Here is a 21,689-nt window from a genome sequence, read left to right as displayed (position 1 = left end):
AAGAGCTCTCTGAGGTCTTCAGAAAGAAGGCTGTAGATGCAGATGAGTCTGGGAAGGGGTTTTAAAAAAAAGACCTCACAATGGTCTGGCCAGGTCAGGCCATCCTAGCAAGTTCAGCCCAAGAGCAGACCACAACATGCGTAAAGACGTCGACAACAATCCTGGACTGAAACTCCAAATCATACATATTAATTTTATAATAGTTAAAACAACACATGGATAATTTTCTGGTATTTCTGGCTCCTGCGCTCCCCCTATAGTCAGGAAGTCTAATTTACACACTCCTAAAGGACACGCTTTTCACGTGCATTTCTGTAAAAGTAGCATGTGGACGGAGATGGTACAGTAATATTACACTAATGTATTTGGGCATCAATATGACTTGGGTTACACAGCATTATGCTGTGAAGTTTTTGCTTCTCTAAAGTTACTTTGAGTTACAAAAAGTCACAATGATTCAGCCATAATTTTAAGGTAAAAATGCTACATAGTGATGCTTTAACTACTTCTGAGAAGTTACTGGCTAATGAATATATAAAAAGCCTAGGGTTCAAAAGACAAATTCTTCAACTGAGTTAACAAATACAGTCTTTTGAGCCTTAAGCAAACACAGAGGTCTCAAAGTCTCAAAATATAGCTAATTTCCAGAAAATAATAAAATAATTAATACACAGTAAGACAGGAGGTCATATGAAAAACAGCAGTGCAACAAAGGTCTGTCCTCCCATTGAAACCAAGACAATAAGAGACTGCTGGCAAACCCATCTTTGTCATGTTCATTTTCCTTATTACACCAGTATTCACCTCATGCTCTTACCTTCTTCTAACCGCATATATCACTTCAACCAGTCTTTAAGAGGACTTTCATGGTTCAATCTTTGGCTAAATTCTCTATTATCGTATAGATTACACAACCCACAGACAGCTCAATTGAGTTATAGCTGTTCGCTCCAGAGAAAGCATGAAGCTGACCATTACACCACTAACAGTCCACAGCTGAGAGCATGACATGCTGGAGGGCATCCAGGAGCCACTTAAGGAATGGACAGTATCTCACTACAACTCCATTCTCCCACACTCTCGCTTCTTTCTTCTTCGCGATACAGTCTGGACGGGGGAACTACGGTCCCCATTAGTGGCACTACATGAGTCCTTAGGGCTGCATTGGTCTGGGAGGGCTTTTAGGAACCGTCTAGATAAGGACACGGCTTGGTTGAGCTCCCCCCCCGCCTTTCCATTTGATGGCACTTACGGAGATTCCTGTGTACACTCCTAGGCTCCTAGGCTTGTCTCTCACCTCGGATGTGCAAGTGTTCCTGCTGTCCTGGCATTGCCTCTGCTCTGACCTCAGTCTACTCCCCAGCGAGCCGGCATACTGGACTTGCACAAAGTATTGAAAGTGCAGGGATTTTTAGTGCTGCAGTTTGGTAAACAATTCAATTCTTTATTCTCAGTACTTTTTATTCTGTATTTATTTATTTGTTTATTTATTAATAATTAATTCATAATAATTCAGATGCCTTGCTGGCATTTGAAAGGCTTACTACTGACAGAAAATGAGAGCAATTAAAAAAAAGGATGTTAATGAAGCCTGAATCAGCATGTCAACATTTTTCTATAGTCCTATTCAATAAATACACTGTATACACTATATGTCCAAATGTTTGTGGACACCCCTTCCAGTGAATGCCTTCAGCTACTTTAAGTTGCATCCATTGCTGACACAGATATGCACATACACACACACAGCTTGTCTAGGTCCTGTAGAGAATACTGCCAATAGAATAGGACTCTCTGGAGCTGATAAACATAAACCTGTTGGCATCATGCCTAATGTCAGTATGGGATAGAGGGGTATAAAGCCCTCCAGCATTGAGCTGTGGAGCAGTGGAACTGTGTTCTCTGGAATGATGGTCGGTGCTCCATCTAATACATTTGGGATGAAGTGGTGGTGGGGGGGGGGGGGGGGGGGTGATCATCCAACATCTAGACCTCACTAATTTGCTTGTCACTGAATGCAATCAAATCCTCACAGCAATGCTCCTCTAAAATCTGGTAGAAAGTCTTGCCTGGACAGTAGAGACAGTTACTCCAACAAAAGTGGGATTAACTCTTTTTTACTACCACTGAGATAGTTTCAGGAGAAACTATGAATAAGGGGGTGTCCAAATACTTTTGTCTATAAAGTGTATCTGGTGTTCGAGGCTGGAGGCAGGGATGGTTAGAGTGTTTATTCATTATTAGGTTTTGGTTTTAGTGTTTTGGGTCAAAGTTTTTGTTCTATGGGCCTCAGAAGCTGTTTAGGTCATTGGTTATCATCCTGAAAGAGCTGGATAACTCCTGGCTTTAAGCGTGGAGTCATTTCCCCTGTTTCCGTACCACTTGTCTACCAATTGGGTCCATTTGCTGGTTTATTTCTACAGCACTGGACAGCTTTTGGGTAGTTACAGTGTAGCCCAAAGTTACTGACTGGGACATAGCAACAACCCAGCCAATGGATCAATTATCAGCATTAACTAACAGCACCTGAAGAAGTCAGAAGTTAGAATAATTTACAGCAGCCAAGGAAGCTGATTTTCTCAAGTTCTGGCTGTGTCCCAAACTGCATATTGCTGCACTAAATAGTAAGCAAATGGTACACAATTATAAAAAGTGCTTTCAGTAGTGTAGTAAGTAAGTTCCTAAGTATGGTGTTTGGGATACAGCCCTCTGTGTCCACCCCAAGCTGGCATCTCCAACACTGTCGCAACCCCATCCCCAAATGTTTCAACACTGTCCACACCACAACACCCAAATCCACCAATTTTACTGGGCTTTTTTAAAATTAGTCGTCAAAATATTGGGTAGATTACAAAATTACTTAATTATTTAATTAATACCTAAGTACCATCAAACAAAAACAAATGAAAATGACTGTACACACTGAACACTAGCTGTCATTGTATGTTCCATTATTATTAACATAGCACCATCTGCCAATTCGAACTGGATGCTGAGCACCCAGCAAGCTTGGCAGCTAGTGGGCTGAATCCAGAGGCATCTGAGTGGGCAATTAGTCTCAGACTGACGTCTCCCGTCCCAAATTCAATTAACCCAGCGAGACAGTTGTGCGTACTGTTTTACAGAAATCAGCGAATCTAATTAATGAGGTGTGGGACTATAGACTGATATGATGGCATGCAGGAGAACGACGGCGTCTGCAAAGCAAGGCGGTTATCAGCGGTACCATCAAGCACTGTACTCAGGATAGGGTTAACGCTGGGAACAAATGGAGGTGAGTTAGGTGAATTCACTTCAGCAAATCTGACATACATTAAGTTAAGGGAGTTAAGCCTGCCTGAAGTCAGGCGCATTAGCGTAATCAGACTCTCAGGTCTGTGAGATGATGTCCGGAAGCTCCAAATCTTATTCCGAACTAATCAAGTTGAGATATTGGACAAATAAGAAAATCATATCGCCAAAGCCACCAGTCATATCTCCTAACCTAGGTGCCACTTTGCTAGAACATTTATCAACGGCATTTAAATTTACAGCTAATTTACAGCTTAAATTAGAGTATACTGTAAATAAAGTATACCGGGGCAGCTAATCTCTTCAAGTGGCTCTGTTCAGGCTCTTAGTCACTGACAAAGGCCTTCGTGCAGAGTTAGCTGTTTGCATGTTTTGCATGTATGCAGTAATGGAAATGCTCCAAGCAGGCCTCATGGAGATATGCTATAACTCTAAGGGTGTTTTCTTTTCACTAGAGCTTGTTCCTGGACCGAGGTCCACTTCCTACATGAGTTTAGTACGTTCTGTTAAGTGCGAAAGCTGTTTTTGAGCCCAGGAGCTGTCCAGAGCACCAATCTCTGGTCCTCCTGAAATGTGTGGTCTGGTTTGCTGCTAGTGAACTCTGGTGTGGTCGTCCTGCTGCAGGTGTGGAAGGTATCTGCTCCTGGTGTTGCATGTGGTGTTATGTGACTGCTTCAGCTTAATGCCTGCAACCTTCTCAATGTTTAACGAGAAAGGCTACTTGTTTGCGAGTGTTCCTGTACAGTAAAATGCCATGATTTTAGAAAGCGCTGCTCTTTCGCCGCCTGAGTGTCTGTATCCAAGGAAAATACAGAAAAGCAATAAAGGGATGTTGTGTCTAAACTTAGAGGTATTTAGAGGCTAAACTTCATCTAGCCCTTTCAATCTAGCTGAGGTTATCCTTGGGTAAATAGCAAAGCACTTTTGTAAGTCACTCTGGATAAGAGCGCCTGCTAAATGCCTTAAATGTAAATGTAATGAAAAAGGTATTTTTTCTTATGCTGTATTTATTGCACTTTGCAGGTTTTCTGTGGCAATAGTAATATATTATTATTATTATTGTATTATATTTCTCCCTATTATACTAAAATGGTGGTCAGTCCGTAAGTCAAAATGCTCAAATCTTATAAACTGTGGCCTAATTTTTCATTTTCACAAAGTAAGCACAAAGACTTTATCATTATCATTATTCTTCCAGTCCTCTTACATCACATCTCCATCCTGTCAACACTGTTCGAATGCCTCTCAGTCACAAAAAAAAATGGATATGACAAAAAAAGAATGAGGTCCCATTCTCCATGCAATGAATCACAGGCTAAGCCCCAGTAAATGAGCAAGTCATCAGATTTAGACTCTTGTAATCAGGATTAGGAAAAAGTGTTTGCAGCACACTAAATGAATCAAATGATGCTGAGTTTAATAATCAGGGTTACATGGAAATACAGGTCATTTTGCGGTATGACATGATATTTACGTTTCCTTTTTTAAAGGTAATGAGCATAATCCTTTAAGCTACAATAATGGTCATGCATGAAAACTCATTAGCACTGAAAGGTGACAAGTTCAGAAAGCAACCCCCTGTATTTATCTTTTAGTGTTTTTAACATGGACATTCTGGTGTTTTCTAGCACACTCTTGGACCAAAGGGTCAATTGCTGCTGGAATATTGTCTTCTCTAAATTAAAAGTGAAAGAAAAAATGACTGTTTTCACAGTAGTTTTATTTAGTTTTTAAAATATATGTGAAAAATTACATACGGGTTGGGTAATTGGTTGTCAAAATTGGGGAGAAAATCGGGATAAAAAAAATCGGAATAAAAATATATATGATACACAATATTTGTCACAATACATGTAATCACAGTAGCTGGTTCCGGTTAGACATCAGTAGCGACAGATTCTTCTAATCAGATACTCTCCTATACTGAATACAGTGTCTTTTACATTTGGTTTTTGTTATAATAGGAAAAAAATAAATGGGCACATCTATATAGACACATTCAGTGTTTTAGCTTATTTTTTCGAATATTTTAAATGTTTATGTATTATTAGTTCAATCTGAATACAGTGATTTTTATTCAACATCTGCTGCACTTCATCACCGTTTTGCCCACTTTAGAAAATCTACTAAAGTAAGGAATCTGAATACGTGAAACTTCAGGCGAAAATGTGGATGACTGAAGTCTGTCAGGTCCTGGACTCAAAAAATAATGGCTTCAACACACTATGCGACTTGTACAGTCATCAGGTTACTGCACTGTTCAAACCTCTTGTACTGTTCACATCTCTTGTATTCACACAAAGCGTTCGAGAGCCTTTTTTTGAGCCCAGAGTGAACACTGATTTGCCTCCGAGGTGAACTCGGCATCAACATCAGAATTGCCATAGAAGAAACGTTAGTACTTTGGTATATTGTTAATAATAATAGTCACTGATTCCATAAAGAACCAAGTTTGGAATAAAGATCTGTGTGAAGTGTGAAGAACCTTCGCGTGATTTAAAGGGTTTTTACCAATTCACAGGTTCCTCACACTTCACACATCTCGAGTACAAACATGGTTCTTCTATGGCGCTGCTCCAAAAACATTTCTAGCATCTTTCTTTTTAACAGTGTAGATACAGTAAGTAAGGAACTCAGCTGCCACAGCACAGGATTGTTAGTAGCATGATGCTGTGTATCACACAATGGGCAGCATCAGCTCAGGTGACCTATCTATTAAATCTGAAGGCTTAGAAGGCTGTTGCCTGTCATAAACATGTCACTCCTGATGCTAATGGTGCAGATGTCTTGCACTTTAGTGACCTTGCCAACATGCTAAGCCATAGAAACAGAGCAATCTTATCTTGAGGCATCTCAAGCACAGACAAGAACACACATCGTTTCAAGGCAAGCATGCCTGTCAGTATGCCAGTATTCCTTTAAGACAACAAATAGGCCTATATAATAAGGCTGTCTGTATTATTCAAGTAGTAAAACATCATTCTTTTCAATGAATCAGCAAAAACAAGAGTCATTTGAATGTAACAAATTCTGCTTATAGCTTTTATTACAAAAAAACTCAATGTACGCATCTATTTAGATGCACTTTTGGCTCTTAAATGTTTATGTATTAGTATATATTTTTTATGAGTATACTTTATTTCATCTATATATTTATTTTATCTTTACAGGTTTTTATTTTATATTGTTTAATGGAGGTTTAATTTTTTATCTACCTCTAAATAATTCTTTTTCAATGTAACTGGACAGTCATTAATAAATTTTACTGCTCATTGTACCATGTATGACTGTGCAAATGACAAATAAATTTGATTTGATATATTTAATACTGGTGAATGTTTGCTTAAAATAAAATTAGCAGAATTATTGGTATCAAACAGACGGCTGAACTAGACTATTATTTATAGCCCGATATCTGATGGCATATCCGTTGCAATCTGTAAGAGCAGAATATGTAGGTGACGCTGGACTACTTACCTAAAGTGGTTGTGTATAATTGTTTTACTGCATGGTAAAAAAAGAAATGATACATTTCTTGTAAATCCAGGTAGCTGTAGTGACAAGTTCTATATATTTTATACCAAACCCTACAATACAAATGTACAACAGCCAACCAGCACATTACTGTAGAGTAAAATTAATTCTGATAATCAGTGAAAGTTTATCTTTTCAGTCAGAGACAATCAGATGGTATTAATTGTTCTACCGGTTTTTGTCACAATAGGAAAAATAAATAAATGGGAACATCCATACAGATTGTTTTATAGTGTTTTTGCTTTTATTTATTCTATTTTATTTATTATCACATGTTAAACATTTATGTATTACTATTTCATTCTGTATTTAGGAAACTAAATGACTTCCAACTCTTTACTTAATTCTAATCTAATTAATTTTATTTCATTAAATATTTTCATTTTTTCATTTTTTTCATCTTAATTTAATCTTCTATTGTATCTATTCTGTTTTTAAATTGGACTTACCATGTGACCGGACAGTCATATAAGCATTTTACTGCTGGCTGTACTGTGTTTATGACCAAATTTGATTGATTTGATAATATTTTATATATTGTTTTAATTAATAACTAAAATATCTCAAATGCTGATAAGCATGTTATGAGTATGGCAAATTTTCAATGAGAGCCAGTCAAAGTTTTGCTCCCACTAACAGCTTTATTGTTAAAAAATTATATTTGAGGCTATCAAGAGCCTGAAGCATTGAAAACGGCTACAATGAGGGCCCTATCCAGCCTGACAACAGCCCAGCAAGAAAAGCTGAACGTACTTTACAGAAGTGCCTGTTCGATTACGAATGGCTTTGCATGTAAGCATGTAGGAGTTTACTAATTAGTGATTATTATAATAACACGTTAGCTTACTTTCCCTTACAGTAGCACTAGCAACACATTGTAGACAGCGTAGGTTAGCCAAATGTAACCAAATGTAAATGTATCATTAGATTAGATCTACTACTAATGATTTTCTTTTCTATTTCATTGTAGATTAGATTGAAATAGGGACTAAATAAGGACAATCTTGAAATAAACAACTTCATGTGACACCAAATGTTACACAAAGGAGTGGTTGCAAAATGTGGCTGAGGTGGCTGGTAAAAAAACCCATTTCTAATGGCATTTATGTTGTGGAGCAGAATATGTAGGTGACGCTGGACTACTATACTACAGTGGTTGTGTGCTTTTCATGTTACTGCATTTGTAACCCTAAAAGACATACAACATACAAAAGCAGTGACCACCATTGACACTGCACCGCCATTCTCTTATAATGGGACCTATTTGTAATGGAAATGTCTCAGTCTTGGCCTAACTCATTATATCAGATCCCTCCAGAGCTAGACAGGCTTGCTTTTTTGCTGCTGATCTGGGAGCTTTGCGATTTCTCCCACAAAGCTTGGGCTTCCGCTTCCTCCAGGAGCAGCGGAGCATAGTCTCCAGTAACAATCCCCATCCTGGGCGATGGTCGATACCCCATCAAAGAGCGCATGGGAAGGAGGTAACAGATACATCGCTCTTCCAAAAGCACAAGTAGAGAGAGAAAATGAGAGAGTCTGAAAACACTCCTTCACGCACAGCTTTAAACCAAGGCCACATCTGCTGCTTTTGGCACCAGCTTAAGGTCTGGTTGCCATAGAGACGCTTCCTCTCCCACACAAATAATACATAAATGGGATCTTAATTCTGAGCTGTGCTGCTTGGTCAGGAGCAAATCTCTTGTTAGTTGGTGTGAAGCACCTCTTAAAAGGCAGGGAGATGGTGTCAAATTGCTGCTGCCCGCACTGCTACTGTCTCGTTATTAGGGCCTGGTCGTTACTGGTCGAGGTTCAATGTGCACTACTGCACATCCCCCAGATAAAGAACTGACGTTTCTTTAAGTGTTACATAAGAAAAACACACAGAGGAACGCGCTATGTGCTATTTTTAATGACTACAAACCATACTGTTGTGCTCTAAGGGGAGCTGATCACCAGTTTGTGAATACAGGGCCATGCATGACCATCATATGAAGATACAGAAGCCACGTGTCCTGGTTTCAGTTGAGGTGAGTAGGCCACCTTTTAATAAGCTGGACACTCGTACAGACTGGGGACAAGCGGACCCTCTGGAGTCTACAAACAAATTAATATTTCTCGATGTTTCTATTAAAATCTTTGAGATAATACAGAGCAGAACTACAGTTCAAACATTTCCTGGATCTGCAGAGACCACCCTTTCCAATGCATCTTAGCCCAATGGGTTGATGGGTTTAAATACTCGCCTCGGCCTCTCTGTGTCTAACTGGTGGATTCATGCGTTCATCTATGGTTTTGCTGAGACTCTGGTAAACCCATTTCAAGCACCAAAACAATTCGTCCACATGAGTAAGGTGTGTTTGCATAGGAAATATGAAGAATTTCTAACATCGAACTGCAATTTTTCAAGTTTTGGGTCAGAGTATCCCTTCACATGGTGCTCTAGGTCACATGGAATACATATTTATAGAGAGAGCTGAGATCGTTCTGAACATTTCGATATAAAACATGTGAGTATTATCTTACACACAAGTGCCTTTAAAGGCGAAGGTCCAGAAAAGGCCCTTAGAATCTAGAGGGTTAAAGCCACCGTGAGCTACCCGAACAACTCCAAAGCGTCCTGGCACAGATTCTAGAAGTCTCTGGATCTGTACTGGAGAAACGGACCAGTCAAGAATAGGACAGGCTCCTCCAGAATCCTCTCTAACCATGTTCTAATTACCTGCAGCTGATGTGCTGCACCTGGTTCTAATTAGGGAGGTACCAAACTGAAGTGGATTGGGACCGGGGTGATGCAGGCGTATCTAAACTGTTTGGCGTATTATTATAAAAACACAAAGATCGGATCAGATCATCCCTAAACATCCCTAATTCTAATATTTTAGGCATTTTTAGAAGTAATAAATGTAATAAACTTGTTTTTTGGCATTTCTATTAATTACAATTTACAAATAATTGTAAAGAATTTAAAGGTTTTCATGGGTTTCCTTTTTTTATTGGCTTCTTTTTTGGTGGCGTGACCCTATTGTGCCATTGTGAATCTCTGTCCTCCTTTCTCTCCCATGTTTTTCTCAGTCTCTCTCTCTCTCTCTCTCTTTCTCTCTCTCAAGCCTCTAAGACCTTATCAGTACAAACACAATCTGATGCCAGAATTAGATTTTTGGCTTGCAGTCTTCAACACTCTTCCACTGGCTTTTGATTACGGCCTGCCTCTTCCAGGCTTTCAGGATAAGAGGGGTGTGAAACGGATGCATGATCAAGAACAGGTCCATCACCAGCAGCTATAAAAAAAACCTCACGGTGAGATATCGAACTGGGCACTTCTGAGATCTGGGGCAGCGGACATGTGTCATGTATGATGCTTGTGTGTGATTAGCATGCGTGAGACCACTCCAGGGCGATGTAAACCTTTGCTGCTGCTGTGAAGATGGACGTCTGCTGTTGCCACGGATACAGGCTCTGAATGAGAAGCGCGGCAAGGACAGGATCTGCAATTTTGATGAGTCATCGGTGAGAGGTCACGAGGCGGTGCAGCCGGGACGGACATGCGGAAAGACCGTGGGAGGTAGACGGAGGGACGGAGAGAGAGAATATGGGGAGAGACAGATGGAGGGATGAAAGTGGGGATGAAGTGGGGGGGTGGGGGGGGGGCAGCGGAGACTGGACAAGGAGAAAGGACATGAAGCAGAGGTGCACGGCAGTGGCAGTGGTACAATGCTCACACAGACAGTGTACAACAGGAATGCTTTCACAGTGAGATCAGATATCTGCAAGGCTCTGCATGGCTCTCACCCTCACTCCCTCAGCTATTTCTGTCTTTGTATCCCACGTTTAGCCCAGTGAGCTGGTTATGAAGGCGGCACGCGTACTGCGACAGTACTGTTTAATTAGACCACTGGGGACATGAAGGTAAGGCTTCACACAGAGCCAGTCTATCACAGCTGTCTCTGTGAAGGGACGTGAGTTATACCCCTGTGAAGCCCAGCCACAGACTACGCAAGAGGCTGGGCTTCTTTCCCCGCTGCAGCTGAAGGTCCTCCTCAGTGATGCTCAGAGTGGAGTACTCTGATATCACTCTGCATCCTTAATTGTTGATTCTTTTGAATTACTGCCACAGCCCTGCTTTAATGTCCATCCATCTTCTTATCCACTTGACCACGTCCTCATCAGGGCGGTCCATGGCCTGCCAGGAATCACTGGGAACGAGGCAGGTATAGCTCATCGCAGTGTACCCCACACCCCTAATCATTCACACCTACCAAGAATACACCAAACTTCTCCAAGAGATCCAGAGACCCTCATCTGTTTCTACTCCCTTCTACTAAAAACTTATGTAAGGTGAACCAATATCAAAACACACTACAAGTGTTTCCCATTCCTCCACACACACACACACACACACACACACATACTGAAATTTTAAGTGCTGTCCTCCAAGACACCAGACTCAGCTCATTAGTTCATTATCAAATGCTTAATGAGGCTCAAATTGTCGTGTTTGAACAGGGAGACACTGCGATGTGCAGGGGAATTCCAACAGCAGGACTGGGAAACACTCATTGTCATTGTTATCGCTTAGTTGCATATATAAGAATCTATTGCAGTGCAGTAAGTCCAATAAGAAAGGCAGCATCACATAGCTATACAACCATCCAAGCTCACTGAGAGCTCCAATTCTTCATGCCTGATCCATTTTACTATGGCTAATGTGGGTGTGTAGCACATTAACTCCTCTAGGGGCAGATTTTAATGAGTTAACAGGGGCTTAGCTAAACTCAGAACAGCCATTAAGCACAAGCTGAACATTTTCCGGGGATATTTCTGTGTAGGCCAGATATGAGATAATCCGCTTGCATAATAAAGAGGAAAGTCAATGGAAAATAAGTGGGAAAACAGGAGTTTCCAAAAAAATGATTAAAAGACCATCAAAACCTCATCAGAGAAAAATGCACAAACAAAGCTTTTGTGTAAACTCGGCCGACAGCTCCAAGATCTCAGAAGGTCCAGTGGTCCCTGCCACCAAGATGTTAGCAGCAGATCCTTGCAGTCTTCTAAGTAGCAAGGTGGGGCCTTCATTGATCACATTAATAAGTCTTTGGGACCCATGACTCTGTTGCCGGTTCACCAGTTGTCCTTCCTTGGACCCCTTATGGTAGGTATTACCCATGCATGCAAGGAACACTGCACAAGACCTGCCTAATGTTCTGGAGATGCTCTGACCCAGTCATCTAGCCATCACATAAAAAAAAACTGACTACTGCCTAATGTATACACTCCTTGACATATGCCATTGGAACGAAATCATTAATGTTATTAACTGGCCTTAAGTGAGTTATGGCTGATTGGTGTGTTTAGTTGGTGGATTTGTGAAATCTGTCAAATATAGTGTCACATGAAATGTGATGTTGATGCACCGGCCCAAACGAGCAACCACAAGACCGAACCTGAGCAAGTCAGAGCCCAGCTGTAACACGATACAAGCTTTAAAACGTGACCGTAGGCTTTAAAGTAATACTCCTTCCACTGTTCCATAATGGTTTTGGGCTAAGAATAGTGTCTCTCAAAGGATGGGACTCCAGTACCTAGAGATTACACAGGCTCCTATTGATCTGAGGGCTTTCCACTGAACCAATTATATTCAATTACCCACAGCTCATGCCATGTCACTAGTGCAGTAAAACACTCACAGGCCTCATACCACCCCCCCCTCCCCCTCCCCAAACACAGAACAGACCAGGCTCCCCCATACACTAAGCCCATGGCAGCCTGTGGAAGTCATCTGGGCCCTTATATTAACTTCTCAAAGACTGTCAGGTCAGGTGCTTGTCAAAAGCAACACTACTACGCAGCACTCATCAATCAGCTGAAACAGCAGTGCCAGACATGTGGAAAATACCTTCTACCAGGGCTTTGATAAGTGTATAAGGTAGGGCTGCCCTGTTTAAGGTTTTTTACCACCCAATTCAATCCAGACTCTTAATGCCCACTATCGGCTGATCCAATCCAATCCATTTCAATAAATAATATAATAATAAATAACAGTAAACAGCAGCAAAATCCCTTATATTTAGTAGCATTTTCTAAAATCAGACTAGGCAGTAGCCTCCTCCGAGGTTCTGAATGCGCCATTAAGAGCTGGTTTAGAACCAAAGAAAGGAGCATGGTTCTCTCGCTGGTAGAACAGAGCATTTCCACCATAGTTTATTTTCTAACCAGGCGTGATTCAAGTATAAAGACTGGATGGGAGGAACATTAGATCTTTCCAAATGGATCTAATGAAATAAAATATCTCTGTCATTGCACAACTTCAATCAAACTGGGTGGTTTTGGCAGCACAAACAAAAACAGGCTTGGATTGGATCCTTAAAAGCAGATTCCCGATCCATTAAAAATGCCGGGATCAGCCCCCGATCCCGAATAACTGGTCATCCAAAAGTGCCAGATCCTATCAGCACCTTAAGGACTGCTAGCAGTAACATCAGAAGGTACTTGGCTATTTACTTCAGCTTATACTGTGATTGTTATATTACAAAGATGTTATTTTAGAGTGGATGAGGAAAGCCTATGAGCAACAGCTCATCCTCAAGAACAGCCCTGAACCTCATGAGCTTTTGCTTTTGTTTCAGGTTCACAAATTCAATCTTGCCCATCAGCAAGCTGGTACATCAAGCTCTTGCTAAAACAGTTGGGCGAAGACCCACCTTCCCAAACAAACAGCCTTCACTGGGGTTTTATTGACAGGGTCTCTTGTGATAGCTCTAAGAATACACTGACTGGACTAAAATGGCCAGAGAAATGGCTAATTGCAAAGTGTCAGACTGAATCTGTGGAGGAAAGCACAATGAGGCCTCATGAGATTGAGGATGATTTTTACCAGGTGTAGTCTTTCACAGCTCCCTTCGTGATCAATGGCAATAGCCATTAGCCTTGAGAGTTTACCGGTTCCCATGCCTACTTTCACAACGAACTATTTTAAGGATAGTGTTAAAGGGCTCAGGGTAGATGTTGTCCATTAACAGTGACTGTCCATTAGCAAGAGATCAACTGTCCTCACATTTAAGTTGGAGAGGCCTCGTTGTCTTCAACCACATACCAGTACACTATGAAGTACACCATCTCTAAAAAGTGAAGCAACCACAGGTCTAGCGCCACTCAGAGGACAAGGTGCAGAGATATGTAGCATCCTAAGTATCGTAGTAACCAAGCCTTCAGTATCCTGAAGGTCAATAAAGTCAGTTATGATCACCCTGGACCACATTAACTCTAGTTGTAATAGGTTAACAAATGAAAGAAGGGGAAACACACACACACTGTAGTATCGACTGAGCCTGAGATCAATGAAGAATTGCATGTGGGGCACAACCAAATGTCTGCCATTGTAAATAACACAATCTCTCATTACAGTGCTATGGTAGCAGAAATGGCTCATAGCTGAAAAGACCATCTAAAGCGATCAATGGGAAATCTACAGTCTCGCACACACAAATCTACACACATGGACACACACACACACACTTTGGGGACTAGATCTGCCACCTGAAAGCAGGATAGATGAAATCCTGCAGCAATAAAAAACACTGCATGTATATCTGGATGGGGTTGTTTTACAACCATATCAATCATCTGAGATAATCCTCATTTCCAGAGCACACTGCTCCACAGCTCAGTGCTGGGGGGCTTTATACCCCTCTATCCTACACCTGGCATTAGGTATGGTGCCAATAGGTCCATATTATACTATATTCTTCTCAATAGGTTCTAAATATCAGCTTTGTTTACCATATAGGAGCACGATGTGGTTCTCTAATTCCAGACTGCAGTCCATCTGTTTCTCTGCATACATCGTTAGCCTCCTTTTACCCTGATCTTTACTGGTCAGGACCCCACATGAGCAGCTATTACTTGGCTAAATGGTCATTGTCAGCACTACAGTGAGACTGACTGACATGGTGGTGGTTGTGTGTTAGTAGTGTGTGTTGCACCGGAACGAGTGGATCAGATACAGCAGTGCTGCTGGAGTGTTTAAACACCTCAGCCTCACTGCTGGACTGAGAATTGTCCTCCAACCATAAATATCCACCCAACAGCGTCCAGTGAACACTGATGAAGGACTAGAGGATGATCAACACAAACTGTGCAGCAGCAGCAGATCAGCTTCAGTCTCGGACTTTACTTTCTCTACAAGGTGGACCGGTAGCTGGCTAGGTACAGGGTGAACAAGAGGTTAACAGAGTATGCAGAGAAACAGATGGATACAGTCAGGAATTATAGAACTACACAGTGCTCCTATATGGGAAGAGGAGCTGATATGAGACGCAGAGTTCATTCCAAACCAGGGGTGATCATAGTATTCTGTATATATGGCCTAAATATATATAGCCTAAAATACAGCGCTGTCTTCTCTTCTGTACACTTTCAGAAAATAACCATGGATTAGAAAGATTGTACGAATGGGGAGGTTAAACAAAGGCTGATAATAATCTTCATAATATCGGCACTTATTAAAATTATAATGATATTCACTGATCAAGGCTCAAGCTCAAGGCTAAAGTAGGCTTGTAGTTCAATTAAGATTTCAAATTTATAATGTGTGTATCTTGTTAACCTTGTAAACGTCAAGGAAAAATGGGCAGATCCTGACTTCCTTTCCTCTAAATTTCACTCTCTACACACTTTACATATTAGTTACACTGCAATATCAGGAGCCTGAGCAGCAGTAGTTTCATTAGTTCACAGTTGTATTGTATCAGACTGTACTGTAGCATATCATATTGTACTGTACTGTAGCTGTGTATTGTGAACAGCAGGTCAGCTTGCGGCTAGTGGTTTAGTTTGGGGATGACATCAGTTTGTGGATAGTGTGAGATCTCAACAATATAAAGCAATGAGTCATCTCCGGACATTTACGAATTTTGTGAATCATTGCATCTCTAGTAGCATATACTCATGTCAGGATTATAACTTTAGGCTTTTTTGACATAATATTCAGCACATTAGCTCCCACGCTTCTACATCACCATAACCACCAACGTCAAGGCCAAAGAAACTTGGCCATTTCAGAGACGTCAATAAACGTCTACCTACTTCTCCTACTACCTAGTTCAGCCCCAACCATAATCTGCCAGTCCTGATCCACCTAGCCAATCTGACTGGTGGAATATACTCAAGTTGAGATCATAACTTCAGGGCAGTTCACATATTCAGCCTACTGGCTGGACATAATATTCAGCACATTAGCTCCCACGCTGCTACGTCACCATAACCACCAACGTCAAGGTGAACTTTGCCAATTCAGAGTTGTCAATAAAACCCAGTTAACCCAGAGTGTTTAGAAGGAGATCTCACAAGTTTATCATTAATGTCAATGACACATCGGCAACATCAGCACTCTGTGTATCTATACAGTCGATCCCTACTACCTAGCCCAGCTCTGACCATAATCTGCTACTCCTGATCCACCAAATCAATCTCTTCAGAAGCCCCTAACTAGTGGAATCAGTGTTAGATGGTTGTTAAGAACCACGCACTCAACAGTGAAGGTGAAGATAAGAAGATCTTGTACTTTGGAGGCTGCTGAAGAAATTAGCTCCCACACTTCTACATCATCATAACCCCCAACGTCAAGACTTGGCCATGTCAGAAACACCAGTAAAACCCAGTTTACCCTGAGCATCTAGAACAGGCTTTACTGCTAAGCTCTCTTAAACGTCCTTCATGAGTCAAATGTCAGAAGGTCTTCTGCTTTGTTGTTCATCTCTCTTTTTGAAGATCTTGAGGTCTGCACACAGCCTCTTCTGTGGGTTGCTTTGGTTCACCTTGTCTTAGACTTCCTCTAGTCTAATGCATTAGATGATTGCATTAGAACATATTTACAGTATATTAAACCCCATGTTCTATAGTTTTTTGCACTGCATGGATAATAATAATAATAATAATAATAATAATAATAATAATAATACATAATACATAATAACACATAAAAATGTCTACGTAATTAAGTATCATATATTTAATTGGTTATATATTGTTATTATGTGACAGGCTTGCATATTCCAGTGGTCTATCTACTTCACCTACTACCTAGTTCAGCTCAAACCATACTCTGCCACTCCTCATCCAGCTTATCAGTCTCTTCAGAAGCCCCTGACTGGTGGAATTGTGTACAGTACAACAGGGGAGGTGGAGATAAGGACTTGTCTTGTGCTGTAGAATCTGCTGAAGGCTGAGGCTGAATAGCAAAGCACCCAAAGAACTTCTTAACTTCCAAGGAATCATAGGCAGTTCCATGGGCATGTCCATTCCTCCCTCATTACTACATCCCTTATATATTAACTACTGAATAATTCATAGTACTAACTGGGTAATAAGGGGTTTATGTGTTACTGCATAATTCCTGTCTTTCTTTGCATTATTCATTAGTTGGTTTTGCAATGTAAATAGTAGGACATATCCAGCCTGTTTGGCTGTGTACTATATTCATAACATCTCCTAACGCATATACCAGTTCTACGCCACCACAAAAGGCATAGCAAAGTCATTTCTGGAACAAAATCCTCATTTTCCGTAGAATTGTTTGGCAAGATGGAGTTAATAGCATTCAGATGATGAGGAGTGTAAATTTAGACAAATGATTATCACCCTCTAATTTATCATGATAAATAATATTATCCTGATGCAAATTCAGATACAGAGTACCGCACTGTGGGCCTAGAGTTGTCGGACCGCCACTGGCTGCACAGAATCGTCAAAGTAATTAAACTACTGTGAGTTTGAGACCAAAAGATCTGCTCATTATTGTGAAAAAGGTTCTGTGGGATAAAATGACCTCTATTATGTTTCAGGGACCATTTCATGAGACCCAGCCTGGTAAAGGCCTCAAGCCTTGCCCTCAGAGCTTTAAGGCAGAGATAGCTTTTAGAAGTGAAGGGTCCAGGACCTCATGAGGCCTAAGGCAAGGACCTAAGGCAAACAACGCAGTAGGGATGCTGGATGAGGTCAATGCAACAGCGATGCTAATGGCACAGGAGGGATGGGAATGCAGGAGGCAGGATGCTAATGCTGTGGAAGGGAAGCTAATGTCGTGGAAGCCATGCTAATGCTAACACTACAGTCGCGATGCTGGATTAGGCCGGCAGCAATGCTGCGGTAGGGATGCTAACACAGAGATAGCGAGGCTAACACCATGACAGGAAAGCTGGCGTGACAGCGATGCTAATGCCCCGGTAGTGATGCTAACCCCACCGTAGGGATGTTACCACCGCAGTAGGGATGCTAACACTGTGCAGTAGCGATAGCAATGCTGAGTCTGCATGCTAGCACTACAGACTTTGACAAACACACATTAGCATGACAGCATGTCTTCGCACCACTTCCCTTAACAATATTTCAAGCAAGAAGACCCAACCTCAGATTACGTAGGACTACATCTCCTCTCGGCAGAATAGATACTTGTTAGCTTCGTGGCTAAATGTAGTCCTCAGACCATCAGTACCAGAAAATGTCTTTCCTAGAGACAAACAAGAGGCAGTTCTTCTGCATGCATGTTTCAACAAGGTCCATCAGTATCAATATCATCATATTTCCCACACTCAGCAAACCTAATGATCGGATGTGGTTCAGAACCTTACAAGTCGATACCCAATCCATTAAAAATGCCTGGATCGGCCTCTGATCCCTAATCACTGGATCAGATCGGGTATTAATTTATAGCTTGTAGGATCTCCACAGAATGGTTAGAGAGGTGTAACACTTCCAGCATTGGGCTGCAGAGCAGTGGACCCATGTTCTCTGGAGTGATGAACCTTCATGCAGTATTGGAGTGGCACTATGACCCAGAACCTGACCTTGCTAAGGCTCTTGTGGATGAATCTAATCGAATGGTCTTCAAAGCCTTCTTAGAAGACTAGAGGCTGTCAAAATGTTGTTGACTGAGCAGGTGTCTCCAAACTTCTCGACATGCACTGTACTGTTTTTCCTGTAGGTCTATCTTACAGGCCAGAGACTAGAGACTAGAGTATGAGACCTTAAGGAAAGGCCTCCTCCTGAAGACCTACCTTATGGAGTAGGGCATTAACCCAGCTTTGCTATTCAGCTATTCATCTGTGGGTTGTGGGTTGGCCTCCAGGCTAGAGGAGCCAAAGCTGCAGCTTTTTGATTCAGAACTGGGGTCAAGCCTAATTCAGTAAGAGGACCTAAGGGGGCTTTAGATAACCAAACCCAGGTGTTCAACACTATCAGTCATATCCCACTGATTCCAAAGGGAAGGTACTGCTAAGACATGAACCTTGCCATTCCCAGAGGAACATGTCCAACATCTTAGGGGACATCTTAGGGGACATCTTTTTTTTTTTTTTTTTTTGGGGGGGGGGGGTCCTTAACATAGGACGAGCAGATGTCTACAAACCTTTGGTCATACTAGTGTAGTATAGACCTGAATGAAGGCACTTATGGACCTCAAGGTTGATACTCAACTCTTATGGAGATGGGCATGATCTTCTGAACAGCTGGATCAGCTGGGCCAGCTGTGGGTTGGTCACCACAGCTCCAGGCTAGAGGAGCCAAAGCTGCAGCTTCTTGAATCAGAACTGGGGTCAAGCCTTATTCAGTAAGAGGACCTAAGGGGGCTTTAGATAACCAAACCCAGGTGTTCAACCAAGGGAAGGTACTGCTAAGACATGAACCATTTTTACTATTCCCAGAGAAACATGTCCACAACATCTTAGGAGACATCTTTTTTTTTTTGTTTTTTTTTGTTTTTTTTTGGGGGGGGGGGTCCTTAACATAGGACGAGCAGATGTCTACAAACCTTATAGACCTGAATGAAGGCACTTATGGACCTCAAGGTTGATGCTCAACTCTTATGGAGATGGGCATGAACCTTGCTTTGATCTTCTGAACAGCTGGATTAGATGGGCCAGCTGTGGGTTGGTCACCACAGCACCTGGCTTCAGGAGCCAAAGCTGCAGCTTTTTGATTCAGATCTGGGGTCAAGCCTAATTCAGTAAGAGGACCTAAGGGGGCTTTAGATGACCAAACCCAGGTGTTCAACCAAGGGAAGGTACTGCTAAGACATGGACCATTTTTACTATTCCCAGAGAAACATGTCCACAACATCTTAGGAGCCTTCTTTTTTTGTTTGTTTGTTTTTTTTTTGTTTTTGTTTTTTTTTTTTGGGGGGGGGGGGGGGGTCCTTAACATAGGAGGAGCAGATGTCTACAAACCTTATAGACCTGAATGAAGGCACTTATGGACCTCAAGGTTGATGCTCAACTCTTATGGAGATGGGCATGATCTTCTGAACAGCTGGATCAGCTGGGCCAGCTGTGGGTTGGTCACCACAGCTCCAGGCTAGAGGAGCCAAAGCTGCAGCTTCTTGAATCAGAACGGAGGTCACGCCTACCTCTGCGCGAGGGAGCTAAAGGGGCTTTAGATAACCAAACCCAGGCGTCCAGGACCATCAGTCCTCACCCACTGACACCCAAAGGGGGGTATCTTCAAGACCGTGCCATTAGCTACCTACCTATTCTCCACATCAGTCATCCTATGCTCGTCGACTCCCTTTTCAGCGCAACGCATCGACCCCAAAAAATAACCGTGTCGGAGCCAGGCTTCACCGCAGACGGTCATTTCTTTCTCCAGACCTTCTGTCCATCTCAGCCAGACTCCAGCACGGGTCCCGCGACATCAGCGCCCATTTCTGTCTGGATACCCGCTATTCTCGGTGTGGTTGGTACCGCTGGCCGGTAACGGGTTAACGTGAGATTTTCACCCCCCCCCCCCCCCCCCCCCCCAAACCTGAACACGCCGTACCAATAATCAACCGAAAAAACACCAATAAGGTTGAATCAGAAACGCCGTTTCTCACCTCATATCTGCCCCGCTTTTCTCTCCTCGCGCTCCGACCGAGAGGAGCCGCTCTGCCGCTGCTGACGTCACGGGCTGCACTCTGCAGCAGCAGAACGCGGCGCGCGCGGGCTGTGCGTGAGCGTGTCGGTGTGCGTGTGCGTGTGTTTGTGTACGCGCGTGTGTTTGTGTGTGTGTGTGTGTACGCGCGTGTGTTTGTGTGTGTGTGTGTGTGCGCGCGCGTGCAGAACACACAGAGAAGCCCTTGCCTCGAAGAGAGAGAGAGAGACAACCGAGAACTAAGTGTGTATTTGTGTGTGTGTGTGTGCATGTGTGCGTGTGTGTGTGTGTGTGTGTGTGCCCCTTGAGGACACACTAAGCAATGCATGTATTTAGTTTGTGCATGATGATGATGATGATGATGGTGAGGAGGAGGCATGCACCTTTCAGTTCATTTGCACAATTAAAAATCTATAGGGTGAGAAGCAGGACTCAGCCCCTACTTTGCAAATCTTGCATTGATTGTTTTGCTTATATGCAAAATAGTAACTGCTTTGCAAGCCGCTATCAATCACAATAACCAAATATCAATCTATCAATAATTCAATAAATATCAATCACAATAACTAAATATCAATCTATCAATAATTCAATAAATATCAATCACAATAACTAAATATCAATCTATCAATAATTCAATAAATATCAATCACAATAACTAAATATCAATCTATCAATAGTTAAATAAATATCAATTACAATAACTAAATATCAATCTATCAATAATTCAATAAATATCAATTACAATAACTAAATATCAATCTATCAATAATTCAATAAATATCAATCACAATAACTAAATATCAATCTATCAATAATTCAATAAATATCAATCACAATAACTAAATATCAATCTATCAATAATTTAATAAATATCAATCACAATAACTAAATATCAATCTATCAATAATTCAATAAATATCAATCACAATAACTAAATATCAATCACAATAACTAAATATCAA

General features: G+C 41.6%; 1 protein-coding gene across 1 annotated transcript in view; it reads right to left on the bottom strand.

Moving 5' to 3' along the window:
* fbxo41 (F-box protein 41) overlaps positions 1 to 20,984 on the bottom strand; it is an 81,755-nt gene extending 60,771 nt beyond the window's left edge. The window contains exon 1 of the mRNA XM_072669932.1: positions 20,687 to 20,984. The gene's annotated coding sequence lies outside the window, so the exon portion shown is untranslated. The remainder of the gene's footprint in view (positions 1 to 20,686) is intronic.
* Between the last annotated feature and the right edge of the window lie 705 nt (positions 20,985 to 21,689).

Source organism: Salminus brasiliensis, chromosome 24, assembly GCF_030463535.1.
Source record: "Salminus brasiliensis chromosome 24, fSalBra1.hap2, whole genome shotgun sequence".
Lineage (NCBI taxonomy): Eukaryota > Metazoa > Chordata > Actinopteri > Characiformes > Bryconidae > Salminus > Salminus brasiliensis.
The sequence above is the reverse complement of the archived record's forward strand: the minus strand, read 5'-3'. Positions and strand labels throughout refer to the sequence as shown.